The sequence below is a fragment of the Acinonyx jubatus genome, chromosome D3 (genome assembly GCF_027475565.1).
Source record: "Acinonyx jubatus isolate Ajub_Pintada_27869175 chromosome D3, VMU_Ajub_asm_v1.0, whole genome shotgun sequence".
In the NCBI taxonomy this organism is placed as follows: Eukaryota; Metazoa; Chordata; class Mammalia; order Carnivora; family Felidae; genus Acinonyx; species Acinonyx jubatus.
This window is the reverse complement of record NC_069392.1, coordinates 55,324,563-55,347,702: the sequence shown is the minus strand read 5'-3', so window position 1 is coordinate 55,347,702 and position 23,140 is coordinate 55,324,563. Positions and strand designations below refer to the sequence as shown.

The 23,140-nt window shown below is 40.8% G+C and overlaps 1 protein-coding gene and 1 pseudogene across 3 annotated transcripts in view; one reads left to right on the top strand and one right to left on the bottom strand.

The window, feature by feature from the left end:
• Positions 1–23,140, bottom strand: part of GALNT1 (polypeptide N-acetylgalactosaminyltransferase 1) — a 126,198-nt gene that overhangs the window by 98,599 nt on the left and 4,459 nt on the right. The gene's annotated exons all lie outside the window — the stretch shown is intronic.
• LOC106984113 (Y-box-binding protein 1-like) lies at positions 7,648–12,701 on the top strand (annotated as a pseudogene).

Below are 23,140 nucleotides of genomic sequence, written 5' to 3'. Positions count from 1 at the left end.
TTATTTTCATAAAAATGTATTTATGTTAACAGGTAATGGGCTTATTATTTTAAATGAATTAATGTTTTTTGAAGTGTCTAGGTTTTTATCTTTAATATCATAAATATTAATAAGACATAACCCACAAAATTTTGTTTTGAGGTCTTCAATACAACAAAATTCATAGTAAAAAAAATCCATACCTACATTTGCTCCACAAACATTTGTTAAATACCAGCTTTATGCTAGGTTCTAGGTGCTGAGGACACAGCAATCAACAGGACAGACCAGGTTCCTGCTCTCATTGAATGTAATGATGTGTTGGAATATAGACTATAAGCAAAAATAAACAAAAAGTGTCAGCTAATAAGGAATGCTCTATAAATAAAGAGGAAGGACCGTGTTGGTAGGTGACTAGGCAGGTCCTTTACACTGGGTGATCAGGAGAGGCTACTCTGAGACAGTGTCATGGAGGAGGAGGAGACTGGAAAGAAGGGCCAGCAGCCAGCCAGGACAGCATCTCAAGCAGAGCCTTTGGGATTCTGCCCACCATACCCCGACCACACTTCAGTTCTGCTCTGCACCTTCTTCAGGTGCCCTGCCCTTCAGTCACATCCAACAACTCCTAGTTCCCCAAATAAGCCCTGCTGCCTCTCGCTTCCATGTCTCCACACGTGCTGTTCCCACTGTTTCATATGGCCTCTGCTTGTCCTCACTTGTTAAACTCACACAAGATTCGGGCCAAAGGTCCATGAAGGCAGAGCTCTCACATTCCCTGGACCTACGGCTGTGCCTGCTGACGCACTGCTGGGACTCAAAAGAATGGGTTCTCACCTCCGCAGACTTCCCCCTCTGTACCACCTGTACTGATGTCATCAGTTGTATTTTTGCATGCCAAGTCCACCCATTTGATGGTTGAGTCCTTGAAGGCACTTCTGAATGCAGCATCAAGCACAGTGCCTGATTCATAGTGGTAGGTGCTTAATAACTATCAAACCATGACTAAGTCACTGAATCACAGTTGTTATTCTAACTACAGCTATTTTTATGTCTAATCTCTTAAAAGTGGGAATTATGGCTTATCTTTCTATCACCCACTCAGTCCACCACTGTGCCTTTTACATCACACATATTCCATAAATGTTTGTCACATTAACATTACTGAATGTCATCTCTAAAGCACTTAATAAATTCGAAAGCCTTTTTGCAAAGGGCAACATTCTCAAACAGGAATACGTCCTGTTTGGTTTACCCTAATGGTGTAGGAGGTGGCCAGTATCCACATCATAGGTCTCAGCTTGCAGAGAAGCAAATCCTCATTAGACAGATACTGGACTGTTGTAAAAGTCAGTTGAAAACTGAAGGTTAAGTAAAGTGGATTTAGTGTTCTAGGGGGCAACTTCACACAGAAAGCAAAACAGTAAAATTATTTCACTTAGAAGCGTGTCTATTCTTACTGTTTGTTGCTCATCAGCTGAACTGATTTGTTATGTGGAGGCAGAACTACCACACGGTAGCTATTTACATTACCAATCCCTTAACCTTACCATGTTCTTAATTCTCACATGCTATGAACAAGCTTGTTTCCTCATAAACTCTTCTAAAAGTTCTCTTCAGTTGGCTATCTACTGTATTCATCTGAGCCTACAATGCTAGAAGACCAGGTCTTATTTTCATTTTATTGTCTGTGAGTTAAAACATAAAATGAAAATGATTTACTCCAAAAGACCCTGTGAGTTAAAGTTTAAGCTGTATTATTTAGACTTGTATTTAGAACATTAGAATGTGTCACTTTCTCTGAACTATTTATGGAGTCAAGGACAACACCAGATAACTCTTCCTCGGGAGAATATAAGCCTTAATAAATATCTATTTAAGTATCTAAATAAATGGTATTTAGCAAAAACAAAAACAAAACAAAAACCACACACAAAAACCAAAATACATCACACAAAATCTTGTCAGCTAATAACATACAAAAATATACCCCAAAAGTAGCTATCACAGGGTCAATATTCACATTTTAAAGTGATTTAACCATGAATCATGCGTAAATAGCTGGTTGCTTCCATTTATTTCTATCAGCAGCCACAATTAACGTGATCCTGCAAAAGCAAAACAGAAACTGTGATTAATGGCTAAAACTATAGTGACAAAGGATGTACACAGCAGATTTTCCACAACAAACACATGCTGCCTATGCTTCCGTGTGTCCTATGAGCAACAGGACTTCGGCCACACTGACACGAGCACCACTCTCAGTTATAAAGAGTTTGTTAATCTACATTGTAGATTATAAAGCCCCTTTGCTTCTTTTCACTTCCCTTCCTGTGGGTCCTTTCAAGGCCCATTAGAGCTCTCAAAGAATTTATAAGAAAACAAAGAAATTTAAATATAAGCCAACAAATTCTGCACCAGGGCAAAATAGATTTTAAAAACAAAAATCCTTGTCGGATGGAGAATTAGTAAACAGTTCCAGATAAAATTCTTTGGGATTTATTTCAATTCTTGTCATTATTTTTATGACCACTGAGAATAACTAATAATAATTTTAAAGTGGTTTTTGTTTTGTTTTGAGAGAGAGAAAGAAAGAGACAGAGTGGGAGAGGCACAGAGAATCCCAAGCAGGTAGTGCAGAACCCGATGTGGGGCTCAAACTCACAAACCATGAGATCATGACCTGAGCTGAAACCAAGAGTCAGACGCTTAACCGACTGAGCCATGCAGGCACCTCAGCACTAAATGAATTCTCAGAGTTCCTTGCAGTGCGTTTCATGGACCCATGACCTATGCCATCACACAGGCACCAAAAGGGCCCTGGCACTGGGTTTAATGCTCTGCCATCACTGTCTTGAAGTACTGAACAGTTTTTTAGTGAGGGCCCCACATTTTCATTTTGCACTGGACTTACATTATATAGTTGCTCTATTCCCTGAAATTCTAACACTCTCTTATTCTGTAAAAGTACACCTCCAAAAAACAGAACTGAGGTGACCAATGTTCCATTTGTTTCAGAATAATGACTTTTAGAACTATATTCTATGTCTTTGAAAAACAACAATTGTACATGGAAGACAATTCAAATCCTAGGAGCTAATTTCACTTTTAAACATAAAAAATACTAAATATTATTTGGGATATCATTATTATAACATATGTCATTCAAAGCCAAGAATCTAAAGGAATTAATACTAAGCACAGAGCTCATCATAATCAGTATAAAAAAATAATTCTCTTTGTCTCCTAGTCACTGCTTTCTCCAAAATGCTTCTGATAATCTGTCTTTCCTACCCTCCACTTTTGAAAATACAGCTGACTCTTGAACAGCATGGGAATTAGAGGTACCATCCCCCGCACAGTCAAAAATCAGCATATAACTTGATTCCGCAAACACTTAACTATGGACCAATAACAGAAACAGTCTATTAACACATATTTTGTACATGTATTATATATTGTATTCTTACAACAATGTAAGCTAGAAAAAAGAAAATGTTAAAATCTTAAGGAAAACACATTTACAGTACTGTGTTTTTTGAAGAAAATTCACACATAAGTGGACCCCCCACAGTTCAAATCCATTGTTCAAGGGTCAACTATAATTCTCCTACAGGAAAACTTTTAGGGGGGACAGTCCCAATAGTATTATGATATCAAGACAGTAAAGAATTAAAATTAAAATGTAGGTGGCTTTTGGGATGAGCACTGGGTGTTGTATGGAAACCAATTTGACAATAAATTTCATATATTGAAAAAAAATAATAAAATAAAATAAAATAAAATAAAATAAAATAAAATGTAGGTGGCTATAGGGGCGGCAAGGGGGGCTCAGGTGATTGAGCATCTGACTCTTGGTTTCAGCTCAGGTCTTTTTTTTTTTTAGTTTATTTTTGACAGAGAGAATGAATGGGAGAGGGGTAGAAAGAGAGAGAGGGAGACAAAGAATCTGAAGCAGGCTCCAGGCTCCAAGTTGTGAGCCCAGAGCCCGATGTGGGGCTCAAACTCACCAACCGTGAGATCATGACCTGAGTGAGCCGAAGTCAGATGCTTAACCAACTGAGCCACCCAGGCGCCCCAAAGATCAATTTGTTAAAGACACACAATAAGAAGAGTAAATGAGGATGAGATTTAAAGTAAAACAGGGATGCCTGGGTGGCTCAGTTGGTTAAGTGTCAGACTTCAGCTCAGGTCATGATCTCACAGCTGGTGGGTTTGAGCCCTGTCCTGTGTAGGGCTCTGTGCTGACAGCTAGAAGCCTGGAGCCTGCTTCAGATTGTCTCCGTCTCCCTCCCTCCCCCCTGTCAAAAATAAACATTAAAAAAGAATTTAAAGTAAAACAAAACACCACTGGTTAAGTCAGTCCATGAAAAGATGGTCACGTAAAGACATTTTCAAAGGAGAACTTGGTATTTTTGTTTTTGTTTTTTTTAACATTTATTTATTATTGAGAGAGAGAGACTGAGTATGAGCATGGTAGGGGCAGAGAGAGAGGGAGACACAGATTCTGAAGCAGGCTCCAGGCTCTGAGTGGGGAGCACAGAGCCTGACGCAGGGCCTGAACCCAAAAACCGTGAGATCATGACCTGAGCCAAAGTTGGACGCTTAACCGACAAAACCACCCTGGCACCCCAAACTTGGTTTTGATCAAACTAGGTAACTGGATTATCTGGAAACTGGGGTTTGTAATGAGAAGAATTTTCTAGGACGTAAAGCATTGTACATACAGTTATATGTATATTGCTCTTTACTGTGATTAGTCTGGAGATTTATTTTTAAAAAGCTTTTATTCTGTCCACTGATAGGGTAGAATTGGGAAGTTCTTATAAGAAAGAATCTCTGAATTTGGACTGACACTGCCCCTGCCAGGCATGGGTCTTCATTTCCTATGACTTGAAGAAAGAAAAGAGGTAGAAGACACAGCCAGCATTCTTCTCTGTCATCCTAGTAGGTACACTGTACATTCATTACTGCAACATTCATTACTGCATTTATCACACTATACTGTTATCACTTACTTACACATCCTCTCTCTGCCAAACCGTGAGCTCCTTGAGGGGAGAAATTATACACTATTTCATTTTTGTATCTTTTCAATACCTAGAACCATACTTGAAGTACATGAATAAAATGTTTAATAAATGAACAAACAAGAAAATCTTTGTTTAGTTTGGCTGAAACAATTACTGGAGCAGAAACTCAAATACAAATGGGCATAAAATCAAAGAAGGAAATGCTGAGAGGAAATTTAGGCTCTCTTTATACCAAAGCACAGAGACCGCCTCAAGCAACAGAGTTTGTTTTCAAGATACGTAAAGCAGGCTACGAAGTGTCACTCAATATTCATGCCCCCTTTTTCTGCACTTACAGACTCCCAATTTTTACTAGACGTGTGGTCTGCTGGAATAAAGATATACTTCCCAGCATCCTTTGCAGTGAAGTTCTAGTTGATAAAATAGGAGCAAAGTCTTGTGTGCAACTTTTAGAGTTATCTAAAAGGACTGGAGAATACTCTTTCTTCTGGTCTTCCTCCTTCATATTGGAATACAAATGTGATGGCTCAAGCTCCATTTTAGTCCATAAGGATGAAGATACACCCCAGGATGGCAGATAAGAAAGCTAAAACCAATGGGGCGCCTGGGTGGCTCAGCTGGTTAAGCGTCTCACTGCAGCTCAGGTCATCATCTCGCGGTCCATAGGTTCAAGTCCCACACTGGGCTCTGTGTTGACAACTCAGAGCCTAAAGCCTGCTTCAGATTCCGTGTCTCCCTCTCTCTCTGCCCCTCCCCCACTCATGCTCTGTCTCTCTCACTCTCAAAAATGAAAGATGTTAAAAAAAAAAAATTAAAAAAAAAAGAAAGCTAAAACCAAGAATCCAGAAAATCATGGATACCAGCCACGAGCTGTCTATATCTAGATTTAGACATTGAAAAATAAGTATCTCTCAGCTACTCTTACCTGGGTCTCTGTAACAAGTACGAATCCTATCCTACAGAATGCATGCAAGAAACCCAGAAATCTCAAGTGAAGCAGGGCAGAAATGAACATAGGGCCAGGACTCACAGAGGGAAGCAAAAATGCAAAAGCTCTGAAGAACACAAGGACCCCAGCAGTTGGAATTAGCAGAGTGTTCCTCATGGACTGTACGATGACACAGGACTCCAGGAGCTGGCTTCCTATTCTTCTCATCCCCAAGCTCTGTCTGCTCTCTTTTATCCCCACCACCATTCTCTCAGACTTCCTCAGATGGTCTATGGATGATCATGGCTTTTACTCTCTCAAGGCATGGTGTTAGACTCAGAGCCTCTGTCTCAATCTTTAAGTTAACTTCTTGGAAAAAGAGAAGAGCTAGGGGGCCTCACTTACCTTTTCAAGCCAGATCATGTCACAGCAGCCACTAGTGAGCTGACTGCCTTGGGTCCGGTACACATTTCTGAGGGGTATAAAATATGATCAACCAAGAGGACCTATGAACAGTAGTTGTAAGGGTTAGGTAGTTTCCTCCAGAAGATGATATAAATGTGGCTGGTGCTATGACTGATATAACTCATATGGGATGGTCAGAATCTATTTGTTTCAATCCCAGCCTCCAAAAGTAAAGGACACAAACAAAGAGAACTGATCTAGAATCCTGAACCCCACTTGAAACGTTCCAATGGTCTGACCTGGGATTTTACCCATGTCAAAATTCAAATCCAAAATGCTACTTTAAAAAGGAGGAGGGCCAGGGCTGAGCAAGGTCTTCTGTTAACACAAAGTAAAGAAGCTACAATTATTCTGCTCCTTCCCGGGGACACTAGATCACCTGAGAGAACTGAAAAGTCTTATCTTCCAGAATGAACCAGGGATCCAACCTAGAAACTGCCATTTCCTCTTTTGAGGATGTTTTAGAACTGGTTAAAGTAGCTTCAAAATAAGCAACAGTTAAGAATACAATAAGGTTAGTTTTAATATCACTGCCAACACTTGGTCTTAAAGGGTAACTAAGTCTTGAAGCCTGAGCTGTTAACAGATAAAGTTCAAAGGCAGATGAGAGTTTTTATTTATCACAACGCTATGATAGTCATTAGTGCTATCCACCAAATTTCTCTGATTCTCTGAGAAATTCTGTCTGCCACAGACAATGGCAGATTTGCACTTTTCTGTCCCCTTGACTTTCTTTGATCCATGACTTGTGAACAGAAATGAGATGCCTTAGTTCCACAAAGAAGCTTAAAGAGACAGTGCACCATTTACTCTGTTCTCTATCCTTCTGTGACAATGCTCCCAACATACAAAAACAGTAACTGCTCCCTCAGTATGGGTCCCTGAGGAGGATGAGGCACAACAGAGTCCCCAGACAACCAGTAACAAAACCAACAAGTTGTGTTCAGACACTGAGATTTGGGGGTTTTATGTTAGTACAGTATGACTCATCCTACCTTGACATGCACAAACATGAATGCCTAAATATTCACAATTGTTTGCTCGTAAGTGCTAAAATAAAGTTTTCACGGTGTTTTAACTTCTTTCGATGCCAAAAAGAACAATAGTAAATAAACACAGGCAGGCAACTAAAACCTTAAAAGCAAGGAAGGCCTAATTTAGCTCCAAAGTTTAGGTGGAAAAAAGTCTCTGTCTAGAAGAGTCAAATGTGAGCACTTATAAGCTACTGAGTTTAAGACTATCAAAATGTTGATAATTCCTGAGGTGAGAAGATGAAAATATCGTATGTTCATTATACTATTCTACAATAAAAAAAAAAAAGTTAAAGAGAGAGAGAGAGAATATGAACAATCTGAAGAATCTTAAACCAAAAGAAAAAAAAGCATTCTGGTTTTAAGCCCTCAGAATGAAAAAGGTTTTAATAACACTGTTAAAAGACTTCACCAGTGCTACTTATAGACAAGTTGTAGAAATTGAGTGTCTTGGCACTACTAGATCATAGTAAAAATCTAAGACGGCTCACCGCCTTTCAAAAAACATCTTCTTAATTCATAATTAAGTTTAACCAGATATTTTTCATGGGTTCCAAAATTAGAGAATATTTGAGATGGAAAGTGCATTACAATGTATCCAGGGCAACCTCCTTGTCATTACTGATAATGAAATTTAAATCTGGTGACACAGTTAATGGCAAAATAGAAACTAAAGTCCAGGTCCTTTCAACTCTGATTCACATTAGTCTCTACCTTGCCAGGTTAGGGTACTAGCCTATTTAATAGTATCTTAATAATTTTACTTTGAACATCCAGCAGAAAGATCTTGTTATCTCTTCTCATTGTAATTCTGCATCATGACATCAGTTGGGATAACTTTAGCTGTTAAATGAACAGAAATTACACCTCAAACTGCTTAAAAGTAAGGAAACTTACTGGCTCACATAACTGGTAGTCCAGGAGTAGGATGAAATCCAGGGACAGCTTAACCTAGCAGTTTTAGCTCCACCCCTCTTCAACTCCCTCAGTTCTGCCACCTTCTTGAGCTAGTTTCCTCCTTGGGTTTGATAACAAGACTGCTGTAGCAGCTCAGAGCCTCACATTCACATATGGAGAGGTAGTGTCTTCCCATGCACAGGACAAGGAAAAAGTCTTTTTTAGAAGCTTCTGCAAACTTCCTTCAGCCTAAAATGGTAATATGCCATTTCTGAATCAATCCCTAGCAAAGGGAATAAGACTTCCATGATTGCCTTAGATTATTCAAGGTCCATCACCAACCACCACACAGTAGGGAAGACTAGAAGCCATGGTGGGGAAAGAGCCATATTTAACTACAAGGACAGCCAGTGACTCCTAACGTACAGCCCAAGAAGCCTTGGGAAGTTGAAAAACTGCCTGACTCTGAATAAATTATATAACATGCATGTGTACTGAGAGAGAGAGAGAGAAAAACACTGATTAAAAATATATACAGATACTCTAAAATAAAATCCATATTCACCTAAAAGTATTAACTCATGGTAATTTTTAAAATAGCATAGAGGCAGTGCCGCACCAGACTACTTGGGTTTGCACCTGGCTCTCACACCTGCTATCAGGTAAGTCCACACAAGTGATTACCCACATCACAATATTGTTGTGAACATTAAAGGGGCAGCAAGTAAAGGGCTGGGATCAGAGTGTAAATTGTATTTAGCAAAGTACTAAATACATTCCTGCTATTATTTGTCTCATACAAGTGAACTACTATGATGTGGAAAATTATGACTTTTTTTAATGTTGAAAATGGGTGTGTAGAAGATACTTCTTTTCAGCTGCCCAGCACCCATCTGTTTCCCCTTCCTAATTTCCTTTTGGAGAATTCCTTTCTTCTGCCTTATAGTCTTGCCGAGATTGTAAATCCACGTGCCTATCTTCCCACTATGGAGGCCACAGGGATTCTGAAGGGTTCCTGCAACTAAATTCCTCCTCTTGCCACTGGTATACCTAGCATGGCATAGGCTCAACCAATCAGATGTGTTCTCCAGGGGCCTGAAATCTTGAGCAAGTTACCTGCAAAGTTCAAACAAGGAGGTGGAGTTCATCATCCCAGTGGAAACATCCGGACCAGATCATTCCTGTAATGCAGTTTGCAGCCCTCCCCGCAGCCTCCTACCACTGCCCCCAGCTTCTGCCTGTTTCTAACCTTGGTTCTCTAGCAGTCCTTTCAGTTCTTTAAGTTTCCAATTCCTTTCTGATTGACTACTACTTGCTTACATTAGTAGAGCTAAATTCTACACCTGTAGCTAAAGATCTCAACTGAGAAATGGACTAAGATTGGTCACTGGAGTACAGCATGAAAGTACTGTGCTAAGATTCAAGAGTGGAATGGGGACTCTGTGAGAATGAAAAAGGCAAGTCTTAGAAAGATGCTTCTCTGGAAGTACAGGGAGAAGCCAGAAGGCTAAGTTGTTAAGCAACAGGATAAAGTTTATTCCAGTGTAGGGGTGTGAAGGACTGCCCCCAGAGATCTGGTGCACCCACCATGTGAGAGGTAAGTTACATAGGAAGAAGAGAGACCAACTACTTCCCAATGAGAATTTCTGCCTGGTGAAATTCTAGGCCAAGTATTTTTATGAGGCCTCCTCTAAAGAGTTACATGATAAAAAAGCAAAACCTCAGGTTCACTGGTGCCATCTGTACCAGAACAGAAAGTGGGAAGACCTTCCCTCTCTTACTCTCTCTCTCTGGTGGAAATCCTTTTTCCCTAGGTCAGCATACTCTGGCATACAGAAGGGTCAAGTCCATAAATGGAACTCTATTACAGCTCAAGAGCATTTAAGGGCAGAGAATATTCAAAGGTAGGAGAACAGTGTAAAAGTTATCCAGTGGGCTAGGTTTAGGTTTAAAGTCCTCAACAATATTTTCCAGGAATTCTATTTTTACTACCCTAGTCTAAGTCACTAAATCCAAGTCTGCTTTGACTTTACTACCTATTTCCATCTTTCTGCCCGATCTGAATCAAGCTACTGTTTTTAGCTTTCATGTTGCATCTCTGGAGAAAACAAGTTTGGCCCAGTTCAGGACTCAAATAAACTCCTGCTTAGTGACTGTGCACTTCTCTCTGCTCTGACATAAGCTACCCTACCCTAACCTCTATATCCAACGCTCAGTGTCCCAAGTTCTCCCTAAAGTCCGTCCTGTTTCCCTGGTCTCCACAGAATCTTCCCTTTCCAAAATACATATTCCCTACTTTCTTCCAATTCTCAAAATGCACCCAAACTGAACTTTTAAAAACTGCCTACTAGCAAATCACATCCAATTGGTGGGTTTCTTTCCTAGCTTAATTATCATATTCCCTCATAATATTCTAATTCACACAAAAGTTTTTGAACCAACTCTCATCTGGCCCAGAAATATCTCTGAGTTCCATTTATAAGTTTACAAAAAGAAAAAAACAAGATGGAAAAATTCCTTTTCATTGTATATCTTTTGGTACCGTAACGATATTTCACCACACAAACATGTTATTGTTTTTCTAGTAAGAAAAATTCCAATTACTTAATAACGCAAAAATTTTTTTTACCTTACTGTTACTTTCCCAGTAGTATCTGTATGCAGAAATATGTGGACATTAAGGCACCTACCTGGGTGGCTCATAAGTTAAGCATCCGACTCTTGACTTCAGCTCAGGTCACGATCTCGCAGTTTGTGAGTTGGGGCTTGCATGTCAGCTTGGGATTCTCTCTCTCCCTGTCCCTCTGCCCCTCCCCTATTTGCACACACCTTCTCTCTCTCTCAAAATAAATAAAAACATTTAAAATTTTTAAAAAGAAATATGTGGACATTAGATGAGGAGAAGAAAGCATCTCTAAATTCATTTTTTGTTTTTGTTTGTGGAGGTTGGCAAGTGGACAAGCAGGAACTGGTTATCACTGATTTAAGGTCTGACTGTTAAACAAACTGATGGTCTGACACTGATGAAAGTTTAGGAGAAATCTGAAGACCTTTTATAAGTGTCTGACCCCTGAGGAAGTGATGCTGCAAGTAAGTACTTTCAGGTTCCCGGTGATGGAATGACCAGGTTAGTCACTGCCACTTCTCACAAGTCTGGGAGTGGCTGGCAAATCAGAACAGAACGGGTCAGGGCCGGCAATCGAGCATCTCTGTAGGTGTGGGTCAAGTTAACCCCTGGTACACTCCACCCTGCCAGCCTAAGCAAAACAGTTCAGTCCAAATCTTTTCATATGTTATTTTAGAGTTTGAGCGGTAGCGGGAGCAGAGAGCAGACACCAGAGAGCCCTGAGCAGCCCGCCGCAGCTGGCCTAGTTACCCTCACACCCTGGGCGGAGCCACAGCTGCCGGCCAGGTCACCATCAGGACCCAGTCACCATCACCACAGCCCGCAGCGCTGCACGCACCAACCCCGGCACCACAGGCAGTGGCACAGGGAACGAGGCCTGCTATCGGCTGCACCTTGCCCGCTGGGGACAAGAAGCCCATGGCAACAGAGTCAAATGGTTCAATGGAAGAAACGGATGTGGTTTCATCAACAGGAATGACACAGAGGAAGATGTATTTGTACACCAGACTGCCATAAAGAAGAATCCCAGGAAATACCTTCGCAGTGTAGGCAGTAGGGGAGACTGGGGTCTGATGTCGTGGGAGGAGAAAGGGAGCCGAGGCAGCAAACGTGACAGGCCCCGGTGGAGTTCCAGCACACAGCAGTCAATATGCAGCGGGCCGTAACCATTACAGACACTCTCCATGTGGCAGGGGCGCAATTCCCAGCAGAATTACAACAGTGAAAGTGGGAGGAAAAAAGAGGGATGGGAGAGTGCTCCTGAAGGCCGGGCCCCATAGCACTGGCCCTGGCACAGGCGGAGGTTCCCACTTCAGTACCAGCAGAGACCTCGTGGATGCAGACCACAGTCCTCGGCGCCTCCTGTGCAGGGGGAAGTGATGGAAGGTGCTGACAAGCAGGATGCAGGAGAACAAGGTAGACCAGTGAGACATACCAAGTACCGAGGTTACAGACAAAGATTCTGCAGGGGTCCTCCTTGCTAAAGGCAGCCTAGAGAGGATGGCAATGAAGAAGAGAAGGAAGAGCGAGGAAATGAGACCCAAGGTCAGCAGCCAGCTCAGCTTTGGTACCGCCGCAACTTCCAATTACGGAGAAGCAGACACCCAGAAAACCCTCAACCACAAGATGGCAAAGAGACACAGGCAGCCGATCCACCAGTGGAGAATTCGTCCCCTAGCAAGGCTGAGCAGGACGGGGCTGAGTAAATGCCAGCTTACCATCGCTACAAGCATCTGGTTTAGTCATCCAACAAAGAAATGAGCAAAAGATTGGAGCTGAAGACCGTAAGTGCTTGCTTTTTCCCCACTGACCAGATAAACAGATCTGCATTGTCTATGCAGCATGGGGTTTTTATTTTCACCTAAAGACATCACTTTTTGGTGATGACAAATGTGTTTAAAAAAAAAAAAAAAAAGCCTGGTTTTTCTTAAAACCAAAAAAAAAAAACTTTTTTCCCCCTCCAATACACCTTTAAAGATTTTTAAATTGTTTCATATCTGGTCAAGTTGAGACTTTTAAGAGCCTCATTTTAATTTGTAATAAAAGTTTACACCTTGATTTTTTTTTCCCAAAAAAGTCAACAAACAGCAAGCACCTGTTAATAAAGGCCTTAAATATATATTATTTTTTATGTGAGTATCTTACATAATATTATAATAGCATATCATAATAGTTAAATCTGAATTGTAGACTAGTCAAAATCTGCTACTTCATTTAGCACCCCTGCCCCCCAAAAAAGATTTATCCTTCTGTTAGGAGACTGATCTTCAAGGCACCGTCCAACTTCCCCAGTGAGCTGATGTCAGTCAGCACTGAATCCACCATCTTCCTCCCCACACCAAACCTCCCCCGATCCTATGGGCACCAACACGCAAGCTGACTTCAAACACTGTCATCCTCAGCAGCCACCATCCTGGTCACGGAGCCAAACACCAACCTACCTGCCTATCAACCTGTAAACTGACACTTCGGCCAAAACCAAATCCAGATGCAAACCACGACCCAACCACCATCTCCTGACCCCCTGGCGCTTAGATTCCCTCACCCTGCCAAACCTGCTCTTCTCCATCTGCTTCCTAGTCCCCTCCCGTTCTCCTAACTACAAGGCTTCTAGTTTCACGTGCTTAGCTACCGACCTAGAAGTCACACAACCTTTGTGATTACGCCATTTTGGACACATACAAAAAATCCCTCACCTTTTGGACATCTTCAGCCTGTCCATCCCTAACCCTAGACGAGTCCCACTGCCCACTTGTTCTGCTCCAACTTCCAGGATACTAACATCACAGACAAAGTTCTGAGTCCACGGTCCAGCCATGCTAAGTAGCCAGATGGAGGGGCCCTCACCGCTCTTTACAAACCCTCTCTTGGATGCCCCTCACCACCTCCTCCCGTGTGCGCACCCTCATGGACCACCCCACAGGATCCTGGCCTCTGACTCTACAGTATCACCTCCTCACACTCAAGTCCCCTCCACCTCACTTTCACCTCACACTCCCTTTGCTCCCCTCTGAGTCCTTCCTCCTTTTCAAGGATCATGCTCGCCTCACTTGTACACTTGACTGCATCCTCTTCAGCCTCAGAAGCCTGGTTCCACAACACTCCTCTCTTCTTTCACACTCACCAGTCAACTTCACTAGCCTCTCTCCCGAGGTAACTTTTAGGCAAACTGCGCCTGAAGGGTTTTGTCCCTCCTGTCTCCACGAAAAAAATACTCTTAAAAACTGAACTGTCAACATTTACAAATCAGGACACTTCACTGGAAAAATCAAGATTCCTGGCTTCTCTGGTAAACTAGAATCCTCTGCCACCACTGAATGAGCACACCCAAATCGCAAAATCCCAGGAGCTGATTACTGGTGGCCCCCTTTCAATGGGTATTTGCCATCTCCAATGCACCACATTACTCTTTCTTCGTCCCTGGTCAAAAGACTCGCATGCTCCTTACCTCCCAGTCTCACAGACGGCCACCACCACACCAGCCCACTGCTTGCAATTAACAGGCTCTGCTCCTTCCAGTTCTAAAAGACATTTCCCTCAACTATCCCAATTCAAGCTACACCCCCCTTCCTCCTCCCCACAATATTTCCTTCAAGGAAGGGTCCACACTCACTGTCCCACTTAGCACTATGCACTCACTCCTACACCCCCTGTAATGTGATTTCCACTGTTACCTCTCTGCTGAAACTGAAGAGAGCAGAGAAAGCAAGGAAGTGGAAGAACGCTTTTCACATTTCTGCCTGCTCAACAGCACTGGACATAGGTGCCTGTCATCCTTCAGAAGGTCTTCCACCTGGGCTTTTCTCCTGCTACAGAAATCACATAGACCTTCTGTGGTTAGAGACCTAGCCACACCTCTGAATGACACATGGGCCCCGTCAGCATACGCTGTCCCTGTAACACTGCCACCAGCAAACCCAGCTTTCAGAGTTTCCCCAAGGACAAAACAACAGGAAAAAGACTCAGTCTAAAACTGACCACAGTCTCACACCTCTGAAGGTAAGCACACTGATTTACTAAACACATACTGATCACTTGTCAGCTGGTAGGGACTGGTGCTTAAGAGACCGGTAAAACAAGGTCCCTGCCCTTGCTTAGGAATTCAGTCTAGAATGGACACAGATGGATACAATGACAGTGTCGACATAATACTTGATATGATAAGAACGGGGGAGAAAAGAAGCACAAAAGAGAAGTCCAGGGAGGGCCAGAGCAGCTTGCTGAGAGAAACACTGGAGCCGCCCTCGGCATCAACAGATCCACTGTCACCATTTTAGTCCAGGCCCCCTGCAATTCTCCCAACTGGCCACCAGGCCTCCTTTTTAGTCATCCTAAACTCTCTCCCAAATCCATTCTCCACACTGCAGCAGGGGTGGTCTGCTTAAAATTCAAAACAGAGCTCTCTCCTGCCCAAAACCTCTCAACAGCACTGCAAATACGGTCCTGCCACGTCTGCCCCATGCGGATTTTTCTCCCTCATCTCACCCCACCTTCTGTGGCACCAGCGACCCCTCAGCCACACGGATTTTGCAGTTCCTTAAACAGAATGAGTTCTCCTCAGTGACACAGTCTCTGCATACACCATTCTTTTCCCCTGGAATCCTCTTGCCACCACTCTCTGTATGAAAACCATTTTGAACCCTGGGTCTCAACTGAAATGTCATTTCCCCTGTTTACTTGTTTCTATTTCTGTCTGCCCCATTACATTGTGTGATCAAAACAGAACCAAGTCTGTTTTATTCACTTTGTATTCACAGTGTCTGGCATGCAACACACTACCAATATTTGCTTGATGAGGACATAAAGGACTCCTCTTCTAGAGTCCTAATGTAAGCATCCCCTCAGGTTCATTTCTCAATCATCTCTACCACTCCCTATTTTTAGCACCCCAATGCTAATCATGCTTATCTGTCCTGTCCAGACCTGACCTGGCCTCCCAAGATCAAGTATTGTTACTATGATGCCTGCAGGATAATTCCACCTGGAGTCCCATTCTGATACTTGCAATTGGACATGTCTCAAGACACATTCATTAACTATCCTCAAACAAAATTTATTTTCCTGTTGCTGTTGACATTAACATCCTCTTACAGGCTGAGTGACTGACTTCTCTCTTTCTTTAACTCATTGACAAGAACAACTGCTTCCATCTCTAAAAATGCACCTGTATGTTCCTATACACACAAGTAATTGACCTAGTGCATTAGCCTCATTTTCCTGCCTCTAATCTTTTAAAATATGGGCACATTAAAGCTAAATTCTGATGTCTACCAATACTCCCATCAAAATCCTTCAATGGCTCCTTGCTGCCTTCAAAGTTCATACTATTCAAAGCTCCTATCAATCTTGTCCACACTATTCTCACAAGGCAGTCTAATTTGGTGGTTAGGACCAAAAACTCTGCAGCCAGACTGCCATGCTAAACACACAGAAACAAGGACAGATGCAGATCCCTCTGTACTACTGTTCCTTCATCTGTACAATGGGGATAATGATAAAAAGTATTTACCTCTGAGGTGCCTGGGTGGCTCAGTCAGTTAAGCATCTGACTCTTGATTTCGGCTCAGGTCACACTGACAGTGCAGAGCCTGCTTGGGATTCTCTCTCTCTCTCTTCCCCTCACTTTCTCTCTCTGTCCCACCATGTGCACTCTCTCTCAAAATAAATAAACTTTTTAAAAAAGCATTTACCTCCAAGTGTTGTTATAAAGACTTAAGTGATAAGGAGAACCCTTAGAATAGTTCTTGGCGCAGGTCAGTGCCATACACATTGTGTTTTACCACCCCATCTCCAATTATCAATAGCCTACATCCCAGTCTATCTGAACCAAGTCACTCTTCCTTAAAGCTTTTCACTTTCCCTTCCAAGGTAAAAGCCCACAGCTGATAAGCACCAGCCGTTAAGCTGCCAGTATTCCACCCCTCTTGAAGGGCATTTCCCGTCAATAGCTTCCACCACAAAGCGCCTTTCTCTCCAGGAGTGTCCTTTATATCTCAAGCACTGAAATTCTCCAGAGGTTGCTCATCAAAAGATTTCCAGCCCTGTTCAAAGACTGTTAGTCTACAATTAACCATCCTCTTCTTCCCTCTACTTTCTCAATTCTCTCCTAAGTTTCAGATCAAAGGCAATCCTACCACCATTTTCCATGCCCCGTGGCCAAAGCGTTTTAGTTCTCCTGTGTCCCTAATCTGGGTAAAAGTTGAAACTTTCATGACTACTACATCCCTGCAACAGTTCTATTATATCAGATAGTGTTCCCTTTGCATGGAAACACTTTAATTAAAATTAAGTTCTGCAATGTTATTATGAGAAGAATATGGATGGACTTCAATACCTGAAGCAGCCAACCCTCACCATCATGACAGTGCTGCCCTCTAACCCTCTAAAGTCCTTGCTATGCACAGGAACTTGGGAATAATAGTAAACTGTGTATTAATAACCCTGCTCATTCCTAGGGATGGAAAAATAAGAGTTATTACCAGAAAACTTAACCTTAAGGAAAATAATAAATCATAAAATGTAATGTGTAATTTCCGAAGAACAACCCAGTAACTTAACATATGGCCTTCTCAATGCAATGCAAATTCTGCTCCTTTTAATAACTGAACTGATACTTGAAATAAACATTTTTTTTTTAATGAGAAGGAAGTCATAACTACCAAAGACACTAAAATATAGCAAAAACCATGACATCTTAAAAAGTCTTTAAATCACCTTATGGCACTCCAGAAGACTTTACCTAGTGTCTCTTAGGTCTTACAGCTGAGGTTGTCAACTAAAAAAGAAATATACCGAAGCCTAAAGAGATCTTTACAGAACCAAAAAGAATCATATGCTCTCTGTAACCTCCGAAATCATAACCTGCCATGACTGTAACATATTCTTACAAACACTTACAAGAATTTATGTTATGATTTACAACAATTTAAAGGAATTCTAAAAATTAGAGGAGAAATGGGTCCATAAACCAGAGATGCACTCTCAACACTCATCACTATTACTACAGCTGCCCTAAACAATCCTAAACATTCCTTCTCCTTAAGGACTAAAGGGGTTTCACACTGAGGACATCTCTAAAGACAAAAGTACAAGGAAAACAGTAGAGCAGAAACTAAGCTGAACTGTTAATTGTTCATTTATAACTTCAAAAAGAATTAAGTCGTTAAGATCTAGGCAGGGCTAACCAAAGTGTAGTCCTTAGAGAGCAAATTGCTTATACCTACTCCATGAAAAGGTACATACAGAGATTGAGAGTAAGCATTTATAAGTTCTGACTGCAATTTGACAGAAATTTTATATCTATTAAACCTAATGATTTTAAAAATCTGGGAGTTACATAACGCATGACAAAGGAGGGGTGTTAAAAACTGGTCCTTCAGGAATGTTTGCTTCTGGGAAGATGGAGTAGATGTACTTTTTCCTATTCCTCCCATTAACTATAAAAAATTTGAACTGCATATAAAACAAACATAAGACTCTCAGATGTGCAAAGAAGGCAGACTAGACCTCAGGCCCTGAGGAGCAACACAATGGTGTGTTTCCTGGGTTTTATTTTTGCCTCATACATCCCAGACTTGGACCTGAATAAGCTGGCAACCTGGGAATGCCAATGGGCAGAGACAAAATAAATCCCAACAAATGCCTGTTTTCTCTAGCAGGAGGACCAGAAATGGGACATCCTACCAAGACAGAAGACTCTTACAGGGAAAAAAACCAAAACCAAAACAAAACCCTCTACTCCAGGCAAATAATACAGAAAAAACTGTGGTCTAACCTAGGCCAGCAAAGGTTAGGTGAGTAGCTTAGACTTCCATGTTCTCACCAGGCTGTAACAAGGCACTCAAGCCCCTCCACAGTACAGCGACACTGACAAGGCCAAACAGGGAGCCCAGGCTTTCATCCACGTCAGCTGGCATCAAGGCACCCTTCCACACCACCACCCTCAGAAACCCTGGACCTCTACCCCACCTGGTAAACAAAACACTCTACTTCTGGGTCAAGGAAGCCCAAGTGGGGAGCCTGCACATCTAATTCCTCTAAGCAATAACAAAACAGCACCACATGCTGCCCCCTGCCTCTACTGGAGTGGTGTCAAAAAGAAGCCAGCTAAAACAACGGCTTAAATAAGATCCAAAATTTCATAGAATGTGAAAACTTCCAGGTTTTAATTTTAAAAATCACCCATCATACCAAAAGTTAGGATAAATTCAAACTCAATGAAAAACACATCAGTAGACACCAAAACTAAAATGACTTATCAGAATTATCTGCCAATGATTATAACACAGCTGTGACAGAAATTCTTGAACAGATTTCAAACATGCTTGAAACAAATAACCTTAGAAAAGAAATAGAAGATATAAAGAAGAATCAAAACAGAAATTTTAGAGCTGAAAAATACCAAAATAAAAAGCTAAGTGGATGGACTCAATAGCAGAATGGAAGGAATAGAAAAAATAAAATGAAAAACATAGCAACTGAAATTAAGCTGAACAGAGAAAAATAAAGAAAAACAGACAGTAGGGACCTGTGGGACCATAATAAAAGATCTACCATTCAAGTCATCAGTCTTGAAAAGAAAGGAGAAAGAACAAGGACTGAAAAAGTACTCAAAGAAATAATGGTGAAAAATGTCCCACCTATGTAAAAGACATAAACCTACAGATTCAGGAATGTGAGTGAACCCCAAACAGTATAAACCCAAAGAGATCCACACCAAGATGTATCATAATTAAATTTCTGAAAACTGAACTAAAAGAAAACTCCTGACAACAGTGAGAAAAAATGACCCCTTAACCACAGAGGGATAACTGGATGACAACAGATTTCCAATCAGAAACTACAGAGGCCAGAAAAAAGTAGTACAACATTTTGCAAGTGCTGAAAGAAAAGAACAAGATGGAATCTATGACCAAAGAAAATGTCCTTCAGGAATGAGGAAGAAATCAAGGCAAGGGGTGCCTGGGTGGCTCAGTCGGTTAAGTGTCCAACTTTTGATTTCAGTTCATGTCGTGATTTCACAGTTTATGAAGACAGAGTCCTGTCAGGCTCTACACTGGAGCCTGCTTATGATTTTCCCTCTCTCCCTGCCCATCCCCCGCCAAAATTAATTTTAAAATAAATAAATAAAATAAATAAATAAAATTGGGGAAGGGAAAGGGATATAAAAGGAAATAAGGTTCCTATACTTCACTTGAACAGGTAAAATGATGATACCAATACACAATGATAGTTATGTATATAAAATGTAACAGCTAAAGCAATGAGTAAAAAAACAATTTTAATTTGTTAAATTAAAATTAATTTGTTTGGGGTGCCTGGGTGGCTCAGTCGGTTAAACGTCTGACTTTGGCTCAGGTCATGATCTCATGGTTCATGAGTTCAAGCCCCCGTCAGACTGTGCTGACAGCTCAGAGCCTGAAGCCTTCTTCAAATTCTGTGTCTCCCTCTCCCTCTTTAATAAAAAATTTGAAAATTTTTTAAATAAACAGAAATAAAATTTAAATTGTTTAATTTAAATTAAATATAAAAAACATTCAAAAACAATATAGATAAATCAACATGATTTCCAAAAACAAATGTTCAAATAATCCACAGGAAGTAAAGGATATCCAGAGAAACAAAAAACAGAAGGCACAATCAAAAAACAAAAAATAAAACGGCAGACTTAAGTCCTAACAAAAAAATAATTACATTACATGTAAATGGCCTACATGCATCAATGAAAAGACAAGAATTGGCAGAATGCATTAAAAGACATGATCCAACTACATGCTGTCTACAAGAAACATTTCAAAAGTAACAATACAGGTTAAAAGTAAAACAATAAAAAAAAAAAGATATATTCCCCAGTTAAAAACAAGCAAAAGAAAAAGTAGTGGCAATATTAATATCAGATAAAGTAGAATTCAGAGCAAAGAAAATCACTAGACACAAAGAAGGACATCATATAATGACAGAAAGGGTTAATCCATCAAGAAAACAAAGCAACCCTAGATGTGTATGCACCAGAGAGCAGCAAAATACGTAACTACAAACTGCCATAACCTAAAAGGAAAGACAGCCAAATGCACAAATATACTTGGAGGCTTCAACATCCCTCTCAAGATCTGACACAATATCCAGACAGAAAACCAACAAGTATAGAAGAACTCAACACCACAACCAACGAACAGGATCTAACTGAACAATTCACTCAACAGCAGAAAACACATTCTATTCAAACATTCACAGAACATACACCAAGAGGGACCATATATTGAGCCATAAAATAAGCCTCAACAAATTTAAAACAACTGAAATCACAATATGATTCGGTGTGTTCTCCAATTACAACAGCATCAAACTAGAAATCAAAAACAGAAAGATAACAAGAAAATCTCCAAACACTTGGAAACTAAACAACTTACTCTTTTTTGTTTATGTTTTTATTTTTGAGAGAGAGAGTGTGAGCGGGAGCAGAGGGAAAGACAGAATCTTAAGCAGGCTCTATGTATGCTCAGCGTGTAACCCAACACGGGGCTGGAGCCCACGACCCTGGGATCACAACCTGAGCCGAAAGCAAAAGTTGGCAAAAAACAAAACCTATCACAATTTGTAGGATACAGCTGAAACAATGTTGAGATGGAAATTTATAGTGCTAAATACCCTCATGAATATAAATGCAAAAAATTCTCAACAATTACTAGCAAATAGAATTCAGCAATACACACTGTTACACACCATGACCAAGTGGGGTTTATTCCAGGGATGCAATGCTGGCTCAACTCAAAAGTCAACCAAAATAATCCATCACTATCAACATGCTAAAGAAGGAAAATCACATGACCATACTAATGCACAAAAAGCACTTGACAAAATTCAACACCCACTCATGATAAAAACTCTCAGAAAGACAGGCATAGTGGGCAACTTCCTCAACTTGATAAAGAGCATCTACAAAAAATTTACAGTTAATAATACACGTAATAGTGCACAGTATCAGTGTCTGGCAATTCATTTTTTCAACTGTAGTATGAATGCCTGACATTAAGCTTTTCATTGCCCAGGCATCCACTTCAAAGACATCATCCTATCTTGAATAAACAGAACAGCCTGCTACACAATTAGATAAAGAACCAGGCTGCCCCACCCATGAAGTCCCCCCACCCACTCTTTTTTAGGAAATGCTATTACACTTAAGTAACTAACCATTGGATAGCTTTCTTTTCCCTTCCCATGCCCTAATTCCCACTCTTATGTTTTAAATTAACCAGTAAAGAGTGAACCTGCAAAACCCTAGACACCTCACCATCTACACCATTAAAAGCAGAACCCCAGGTGTGCATGCTCTATCTGCTGTGTGCCCCAGACGTGGGGTGTACCCTCAAGGACCTGTGTGTAAGAAACCTTATCATCTTGTCAAAGTTCACCAAAGATTGTTGCTGAGGTGTGTCTTGCAATCATAATAAGAACTTCAAGAGCCAGTCCACAACACTGGCTGCAAAAGGGAAAAGTCTACGAACGGCGAGAGCTCCAGACATTTCTAATCAACAGTATCACTATGGATAAACTGAGACTGGCCCAAACATGATGAAAAACTAAATGCTTTCCCCCTAAAATCAGTAACAAGGCAAAGATGTCCTCTGTCAGTATTCTCATTCAACATAGGACTGGAATTTTAGCCAGTGCAAGAAGGCAAGAAGAGGAAATTAAAGTCAAGTTGATTGAAAAGAAATAAAACTGCCCCTATGTATACATGACATACTTATCTATTTAGAAAGTCACATGGAATCTACAGAAAAACTCCTAGAAGTAATAAATGGATTCAGCAAGACTACAGGAACAAGATCAACACAAGAAATTTAATGTTTCTCTATGTTAGCAATTAACACATGGACACCAAAGTTTAAAATATGTATCATTTTCAACTGCTTGAAATAAAAATACTGACATGTAAATGTAACAAAACACAAAAAAAAATAACAAAACATAGATTTGTATGATAAAACCACACAATACTAATGAAAGAAATCAAAGATATAAATAAATGGAAAGACATACCATGTTTACGGACTGGAAGACACAACTTAGTAAAATGTCAATCCTCCCCAGACTGATACACAGATCTACTACAATTCCTATCAAAATGCCAGCAAGAGTTTTGTATAAATATAAACAAGATTATTCCATAATTTATATGAAC